Source organism: Arachis duranensis, chromosome 4 (assembly GCF_000817695.3).
Source record: "Arachis duranensis cultivar V14167 chromosome 4, aradu.V14167.gnm2.J7QH, whole genome shotgun sequence".
Lineage (NCBI taxonomy): Eukaryota > Viridiplantae > Streptophyta > Magnoliopsida > Fabales > Fabaceae > Arachis > Arachis duranensis.
Window position 1 is genome coordinate 55,340,025 of NC_029775.3, and position 9,446 is coordinate 55,349,470.

Genomic DNA, 9,446 nt, shown 5'->3' on the forward strand with positions numbered 1-9,446 from the left:
GAGTTACAATATGGATCAATTAAGGGTGGAACATCAAGAGTACTCCATCATTCTCCATGAAATTAGAGAAGATCAAAGAGCAATGAGGGAGGAGCAACAAAGGCAAGGAAGAGACATAGAAGAGCTCAAGGACATCATTGGTTCTTCAAGAAGAAAGCGCCACCATCACTAAGGTGGACTCATTTCTTATTCTTATTTTTTCTATTTTTCGGTTTTTATGCTATATGTTTGTTTATGTTTTATGTCTCTACTTCATGATCATTAGTATGTAGTAACTATGTCTTAAAGCTATGAATAATTCCATAAGTGCTTCACCTCTCTTAAATAAAAAAAAATATTTCTAATTCAAAAGAACAAGAAGTACATGAATTTCGAAATTATCCTTGAATTTAGTTTAATTATATTGATGTGGTGACAATACTTTTTATTTTTCTGAATGAATGCTTGAACAGTGCATAATTTTGATCTTGTTGTTTATAAATGTTAAAATTGTTGGTCTTGAAAGAACGATGAACAAAGAGAATGTTATTGGCAATCTGAAAAATCATAAAAATTGATTCTTGAAGCAAGAGAAAGCAGTAAAATAGCAAAAGCTTGCGAAAAAAAATTTAGAAAGAAAAAGAAAAAAGCAAGCAGAAAAAGCCAATAGCCCTTAAAACCAAAACGCAAGAGTAAGGATCCAAGGCTTTGAGCATCAATGGATAGGAGGGCCCAAGGAAATAAAACCCAGGCCTAAGCAGCTAAATCAAGTTGTCCCTAACCTTGTGCTTGTGGCATGCAGGTCCAAGTGAAAAGCTTGAGACTGAGTGGTTAAAGTCATGATCCAAAGGAAAAAGAGTGTGCTTAAGAACTCTGGACACCTTTAACTGGGGACTTTAGCAAAGCTGAGTCAGAATCTGAAAAGGTTTACCTAATTATGTGTCTGGGGAATTTATGTATCTAGTGGTAATACTGGAAAACAAAGTGCTTAAGGCCACGGCCAAGACTCATAAAAGTAGCTGTGTTCAAGAATCAACATACTTAACTAGGAGAATCAATAACACTATCTGAAATTCTAAGTTCCTATAGATGCCAATCATTCTAAACTTCAAAGGGGAAAGTGAGATGCCAAAACTGTTCAGAAGCAAAAAGCTATAAGTCCTGCTCATCTAATTAGAATTAATATTCATTGATATTTTGAGATTTATAGTATATTCTCTTCTTTTTATCCTAATTGATTTTCAGTTGCATGGGGACAAGCAATAATTTAAGTTTGGTGTTGTGATGAGTGGATAATTTATACGCTTTTTGGCATTGTTTTTATGTAGTTTTTAGTATGATCCAGCTACTTTTAGGGATGTTTTCATTAGTTTTTATGCTAAATTCACATTTCTGGACTTTACTACGAGTTTGTGTGTTTTTCTGTGATTTCAGGTATTTTCTGACTGAAATTGAGGGACCTGAGCAAAACTCTGATAAAAGGCTGACAAAGAACTGCTGATGCTGTTGGATTCTGACCTCCCTACACTCGAAATGGATTTTATTGAGCTACAGAACTCCAAATGGCGCGCTCTTAACGATGTTGGAAAGTAGACATCCATAGCTTTCCTGCAATAAATAATAGTCCATACTTTATTCGTGATTAGATGACGTAAACTGGCACTCAACGCCAGTTCCATGCTGCATTCTGGAGTCAAACGCCAGAAACACGTCATGAACCAGAGTTAAATGCCAAAAACACGTTACAACTTGGCGTTCAACTCCAAGAGGAGCCTCTGCATGTGTAAAGTTCAAGCTCAGCCCGAGCACACACCAAGTGGGCCCCGGAAGTGGATTTCTGCATCAATTACTTATTTCTGTAAACCCTAGTAGCTAGTCTAGTATAAATAGGACATTTTACTATTGTATTAGACATCTTTGGTCTCAGTTTTAATTTATTATTCATCTTAGGAGACTATTGATCACATTTTGGGGGCTGGCCATTCGGCCATACCTGAACTTCATCACTTATATATTTTCAACGGTGGAGTTTCTACACACCATGGATTAAGGGTGTGGAGCTCTGCTGTACCTCACGTTTTAATGCAATTACTACTATCTTTTATTCAAAGTCAATCTTATTTTTGTTCTAAGATACTACTCGTACTTCAACCTGATGGATGTGATGATCTGTGACACTCATCATCATTTGTTCCTATGAACGCATGCCTGACAACCACTTCCGTTCTACAAGCGAAAGCTAGAGTGTGTATCTCTTGGATTCCTGATGCACGATGCATGGTTGCCCTTGCCTGACAACCGAGCCTTCCATTCCGTGAGATCAGAGTCTTCGTGGTATAAGCTAGAATTGATGGCGGCATTCATGAGAATCCGGAAAGTCTAAACCTTGTCTGTGGTATTCCAAGTAGGATTTCGGGATTGAATTACTGTGACGAGCTTCAAACTCGCGATTGTTGGGCGTGATGACAAACGAAAAAGAATCAAGGGATTCTATTCCAACATGATCGAGAACCGACAGATGATTAGCCGTGTCGTGACAGAGCATTTGGACCTTTTTCACAGAGAGGATGGGATGTAGCCATTGACAACGGTGATACCCTACATACAGCTTGCCATGGAAAAGAATAAGAAGGATTGGATGAAAACAGTAGGAAAGCAGAGATTCAAAATGAATACAGCATCTCCATACACTTATCTGAAATTCTCGCCAATGATTCACATGAGTAACTTTATCTTTATTTCCTGTTTATTTATTATTATCATTTGAAAACTCCATAACCTTTTATAATCTGCCTGACTGAGATTTACAGGATGACCATAGCTTGCTTCATACCAACAATCTCCATGGGATCGACCCTTACATACGTAAGGTATTACTTGGACGACCCAATGCACTTGTTGGTTAGTTGTGCAGAGTTGTGACTAAGTGTGATTCACATTTGAGAGCGCTACCAAGTTTTTGGCGCCATTGTTGATGATCACAATTTCGTGCACCAGTGGACATGTCTTAACGAAGTCGTGGCTTCTTTTTGTAAAGTCGGCCAAAAGAATCTGGCTCGGAGTACTTTCTTGGTAAGAGCTCGTTCTCCGAGATGATTGCCACATGTGCCACTGTTTATTTCTTCTAAGACCGCTTTTGTGTTAGAGGTCGGCACACATTTTAGTAGAGGTGTCGAAATCCCTCTCTTTTATAGGATGTTGTTTATGATGGTGTAATACTGTGCCTCCCGCTTTAAATTGTCCAAGTTGTTCCCGAGGTATATGCCGGATCTCGTATTCTTTGAATTGTCCAAGTTGTTCCCTGGTTTTGGCCAAGTACTTTTTCATGGTAGGGTCTTTGGCTTGGTAGGTCCCTGCTATTTGTGAGGTGATGTCCTGTGAGTCACTGAAGATGATAAGTTTTTGGGCTCTGACTTCTTTAGCCAGCATCAAACCAGCCAATAGCGCCTCATACTCAGCCTAGTTATTGGAAGCAGGGAACTCAAACTTCAGGGAAAGTTCGATTTGGGTTCCCTGATTACTTTTTATTATCACGCCTGCTCCACTCCCGATTTTATTGGAAGAGGCGTCCACGTAAAGATTCCAATTTGTAGGGATTTTCGGAGTGTCAGTGTACTCTGCAATAAAGTCGGCCAGATACTGTGATTTGATGGCTGTCTGAGCTTTATATTGGAGGTCAAATTCGGACAACTCGACTGCCCACTATAGAATTCTTCCCGCTAAATCTGTTTTTTGGAAAATGCCTTTTATGGGCTGGTTAGTCCAAACTTTAATGGTGTGAGCCTGGAAGTATAGGCGAAGTCGTCGAAAGGTTAATATGAGAGCATAGTTGAACTTCTCTATATTTTGATAGTTCAGCTTAGACCCTTGTAATGCTTTGTGGTGCAGGAAATTGTGATCACACATTTCACAACTCCACACAACTAACCAGCAAGTGCACTGGGTCGTCCAAGTAATACCTTACGTGAGTAAGGGTTGATCCCACGGAGATTGACAACTTGAAGCAAGCTATGGTCATCTTGTAAATCTCAGTCAGGCAGATTCAAATGGTTATGAGGATTTGATAATTAAAAGATACATAAAACAGAAAATAACATAGAGATACTTATGTAATTCATTGGTGGGAATTTTAGATAAGCGTTTGGAGATGCTTTGTTGCTTCTGAACTTCTGCTTTCCTATTATCTTCATCCAATCATGGGTCTTCCATTCCATGGCAAGCTGTATTATCCTCTCAGTGAAAATGGTCCGGCTACAGTTTCTGTACGGCTAATCAATTACAAGATTTCTCGTCTCGGATGAAAAATATGAGGCACAGCTACCGTAGGGCTAATCATCTGTCGTTTCTCACTTGTGTCGAAATAGGATCCCTTGATCCTTTTGCACATTGTCACTGTGCCCCACAGTCGTGAGTCTGAAGCTCTTCACAGTCATCCCTTCCCAGATCCTACTCGGAATATCACAAACAAGGTTTAGACTTTCTGGTTATCAGGAATGCTGTCTATTGGTTCTAGCCTATACCACAAAGGTTCTAATCACGAATTCGGATGCTCTGTTGTCAGGAGAGGCGATGCGAATCCATGGTTTAGAGACCCAAGAGAATATACTCCAGCTGTCGTCCAATGACTACGTTGGACATCATGTAGACCGCTTTGTGGTTGTCAGGCACACGGATCTTGGTTAAGCGAGTAACAAAGATGGTGGGTGATTGTCACGGGTTACCCCCTTCATTCTGACTTAACTTAATTAAGTACAAGAGTATATCTTGGAGAAGAAGTAGGCGTGAATTTAAAGAAACACAATAGTACTTGCATTAATTCATGAGGAACAGTAGAGCTCCTCACATTAATCTATGAGGTGTAGAAACTCCACCATTGGAAAATACATAAGAACAAATGGTCTAGGCATGGCCGAATGGCCAGCCTCCCTAATGGCATGATCAATGATAAAAGGGTTCAAAGACTCCCAATACAATAGTAAAAAGTGCTATATATACTAAACTAGTTACTAGGGTTTATAGAAAATGAGTAACTAAGTGCAGATAGTGCAGAAATCCACGTCCGGGGTCCACTTGGTGTGTGTTTAGGCTGAGCTTTGAAACTTTCACGTGCATAGGCTCTTCCTGGAGTTAAACGCCAACTTAGATGCCCGTTTGGGCGTTAAACTCCAGTTCTGGTACCAGTTCTGGCATTTTACGCCAGAAAAGAGTCTCTGGTGGGCGTTTGGATGCTAGTTTGGGCCATCAAATCTCAGGCAAAGCATGGACTATTAACCATTGCTGGAAAGCCCAAGATATCTACTTTCCAACGCAATTAAAAATGCACCATTTGAGCTTCTATAGTTCCAGAAAATCTACTTCAAGTGTAGGAGGGTCAGAATCCAACAACATCTGCAGTCCTTTCTCAGCCTCTGAATCAGATTTTTGCTCAGGTCCCTCAATTTCAGCCAGAAAATACCTGAAATCATAGAAAAATACACAAACTCATAGTAAAGTCTAGAAATGTGAATTTTTCATAAAAACGAATAAAAATATACTAAAAAGTGACTAAAACATACTAAAAACTACCTAAAAACAATGCCAAAAAGTGTATAAATTATCCTCTCATCACAACACCAAACTTAAATTGTTGCTTGTCCCCAAGCAACCAAAAAGAAAATAGGATAAAAGGAAGAGAATATACAATAAATTCCAAAACATCAATGAAGCTTAGTTTCAATCAGATGAGCAGGACTAGTAGCTTTTTGTTTCTGAATAGTTTTGGCATCTCACTTTATTCTTTGAAGTTCAAAATGATTTACATCCATAGGAACTCAGAGTTCAGATAGTGTTATTGATTCTCCTAGTTCAGTATGTTGATTCTTGAACACAGCAACTTTATGAGTCTTGACGGTGACCCTAAGCATTTTGTTTTCCAGTATTACCACCGGATACATAAATTCCACAGACACATAACTGGGTGAACCTTTTTAGATTGTGACTCAGCTTTGCTTGAGTCCCCATTTAGAGGTGCCCAGAGTTCTTAAGCACACTCTCTTTGCTTTGGATCACGACTTTAACCACTCAGTCTCAAGCTTTTCACTTGGACCTTCATGACAGAAGCACATGGTTAGGGACAGCTTGATTTAGCCGCTTAGGTCAGGATTTTATTCCTTTGGGCCCTTCTATCCATTAATGCTCAAAGCCTTGGATCCTCTTTACCCTTGCCTTTTGGTTTAAAGGGCTATTGGCTTTTTCTGCTTGCTTTTTCTTTTTATTTCTCTCTCTCTTTTTTTTCGCCTCTTTTTTTCGCAAGCTTTGTATTTTTCACTACTTTTTCTTGCTTCAAGAATCAATTTTATAATTTTTCAGATTATCAATAACATTTCTATTTTTTCATTATTTTTTCAAGAGCCAACAATTTTAACATTCATAAACTTCACTATAAAAAATATGCATTGTTCAAGCATTCTTTCAGAAAACAAAAAGTATTGCCACCATATCAAAATAATTAAACTAATTTCAAGATAGAATTCGAAATTCACGCACTTCTTGTTCTTTTGCAATTAGCAACATTTTTCATTTAAGAAAGGTGAAGGATTCATGGGACGTTCATAGCTTCAAGCATAGACAATAGACACTAATGATCATGTAATAAAGATACAAACATAGACAAAATATAAAGCATAAAAATCAAAAAACACAAAAATAAGAACAAGGAAATTAAAGAACGTGTCCACCTTAGTGACAGCGGCTAATTCTTCCTCTTGAAGATCCTATGGAGTGCTTGAGCTCCTCAATATCTCTTCCTTGGCTTTGTTGTTCTTCCCTCATGGCTCTTTGGTCCTCTCTAATTTCATGGAGGATAATGGAGTGCCCTTTGTGCTCCATCCTTAGTTGCTCCAAATTGGAACTCAATTCTCCTAAAGAGGTGTTGAGTTGCTCCCAATTGTTGTATGGAGGAAAATGCATCCCTTGAGGCATCTCAGGGACTTCTTGATGAGGGACTTCCTCATGTTCTTATTGAGGTCCATGAGTGGGCTCTCTTGTTTGCTCCATCCTCTTTCTAGTGATGGGCTTTTGAGATGAATCTCTTCATCTCCCATGACTCAGAGTTGGAAGCAACTACCTTCCCTTTTCTCTTTCTAAAGGTTTCTCTGGTCTTAGGTGCCATTAATGGTTATGGAAAAAAAAAGCAACGCTTTTTCCCACACCAAACTTAAAAGGTTTGCTCGTCCTCGAACAAAAGAAGAAAGAAAGGAGTAGAAGAATAAGAGATGTAGGTGATAGAGGGGGTGAGTGGTTCGGCCAAGGGGGTTTAAGGTGGTTATGATGTGTGAAAATGAAGGTGGTAAGGAGGGGTATTTATAGGGTAAGAGAGGGGGAGGATCTGTGTGAGAATGGTGGGTTTGGGAGAGAATTGGTTTTGAATTTGAATGGTGAGGTAGGTCGGGTTTATTTTGGGCAATAGTGGATGGACGTGAGTGATGGAGAAATTATGGGGAAGAGAATAGGATTTGATAGGTGAAAGCTGTTTGGAGAATAGTGTTATAGAAAGGTGTGAAGAAGGGAGAGAGTGAGTTGGGGTAGGTAGGGATCCTGTGGGGTCCATAGATCCTGAGGTGTCAAGGATTTCTCATCCTTGTACTTTTTTGGCATTTAAACGCCCACTTTGTGCCATTTATGGCTTAAATGCCAAGCTGATACCCATTTCTAGCGTTAAACGGCAGTCTGGCTACCAATTCTGGTGTTTAACACCAAGAATACTGCCAGAATGGGCGTTAAACGCCCATTTTGCTATCCTTACAGGTGTTTAAATGCCAGTAATTTTATCCTCCAGGATGTGCTATTTTTGATGCTGTTTTTTATTCCACTTTAATTCTGCAGCTGTTTTTGTGACTTCACATGATCATCAACCTAAAGAAAACATATAATAACAATGGAGAATAAAATGAAAAAGTAATTAATATAGATAAATAAAATTGGGTTGCCTCCCAATAAGCGCTTCTTTAATGTCAATACCTTGACAAGAAGCTCTTACAGAGCTTCACAGATGCTCAGAGCATGGTTGTGGCCTCCCAACACCAAACTTAGAAGTTGAGTGCGGGGGCTCTGTCTGAGTCTGTATTGAGAGAAGCTTTTCATGCTTTTTCTCTATGTTTACAGAAGAAGATCCTTGAGTCTTAAACACAAGGTAGTCCCCATTCAATTGAAGGACTAACTCTCCTCTGTCCGCATCAATCACAGCCCTTGCTGTGGCTAGGAAGGGTCTTCCAAGGATGATGGATTCATCCTCATTCTTCCCAGTGTCTAGGATTATGAAGTCAGCAGGGACGTAAAGGCCTTCAACCTTCACTAAGACATCCTCTACAAGTTTTATAAGACTGTTTCATTTATTTGTCTGCCATCTCTAGTGAGATTCTTGCAGCTTGTACCTCAAAGATCCCTAGTTTCTCCATTACAAATAGTGGCATGAGGTTGATACCTAACCCCAGGTCACACAGAGCCTTTTCAAAGGACATGGTGCCTATGGTGCAAGGTATTAAGAACTTTCTGGATCCGGTTTCTTTTGAGGTAATGTCTACTAAATCCAGGTATTCAGTTCATTGATGAGCAATGGAGGTTCATCCTCCCAAGTCTCATTACCAAATAACTTGGCATTCAGCTTCACGATTGCTACTAGATACTGAGCAACTTGCTCTTCAATAGTGTCTTCATCCTCTTCAGAGGAAGAATACTCATCAGAGCTCATGAATGACAATAGTAAGTTCAATGGAATCTTTATGGTCTCTGTATGAGCCTCAGATTCCTTTGGTTCCTCAATAGGGAACTCCTTATTGGTCAGTGGACGTCTTTTGAGGTCTTCCTCCTTAGGAATCACTGCCTTTTCACTCTCTCCAGGTCCATCCATTTTGGTTATAGTTATGGCCTTGCACTCTCTTTTGGGATTCTCTTCTGTATTGCTTGGGAGAGTACTAGGAGGAGTTTCAGTAACTCTTTTACTCAGCTGACTCACCCTTCAAATTTCTGATGGAGGACTTTGTCTCATTCATGAAATTGAGAGTAGTTTTAGATAGATCAAAGAATATGTTTGCTAAGCCAGAGAAGCTCTGCTCATAATTCTCTGTCTGTTGCTGAGAAGATGATGGAAAAGGTTTGCTATTGCCAAACTTATTTCTCCCACTATTATTATTGTTGAAGCCTTGTTGAGGCTTCTGTTGATCCTTCCATGTGAAATTTGGATGATTCTTCCATGAAGGATTATAGGCGTTTCCATAGGATTCTCCCATGTAACTCACCTCTTCCATTGCAGAATTCTCAGGGTCATAAGCTTCTCCTTCATATGAGGCTTCTTTAGCACTGTCGGATGCAGCTTGTAATCCAGTCAGATTCTGAGAAATCATATTGACTTGCTGGGTCAATATTTTGTTCTGAGCCAATATGGCATTCAGTGTATCAATCTCAAGAACTCATTTCTTCTGAGTCATCCC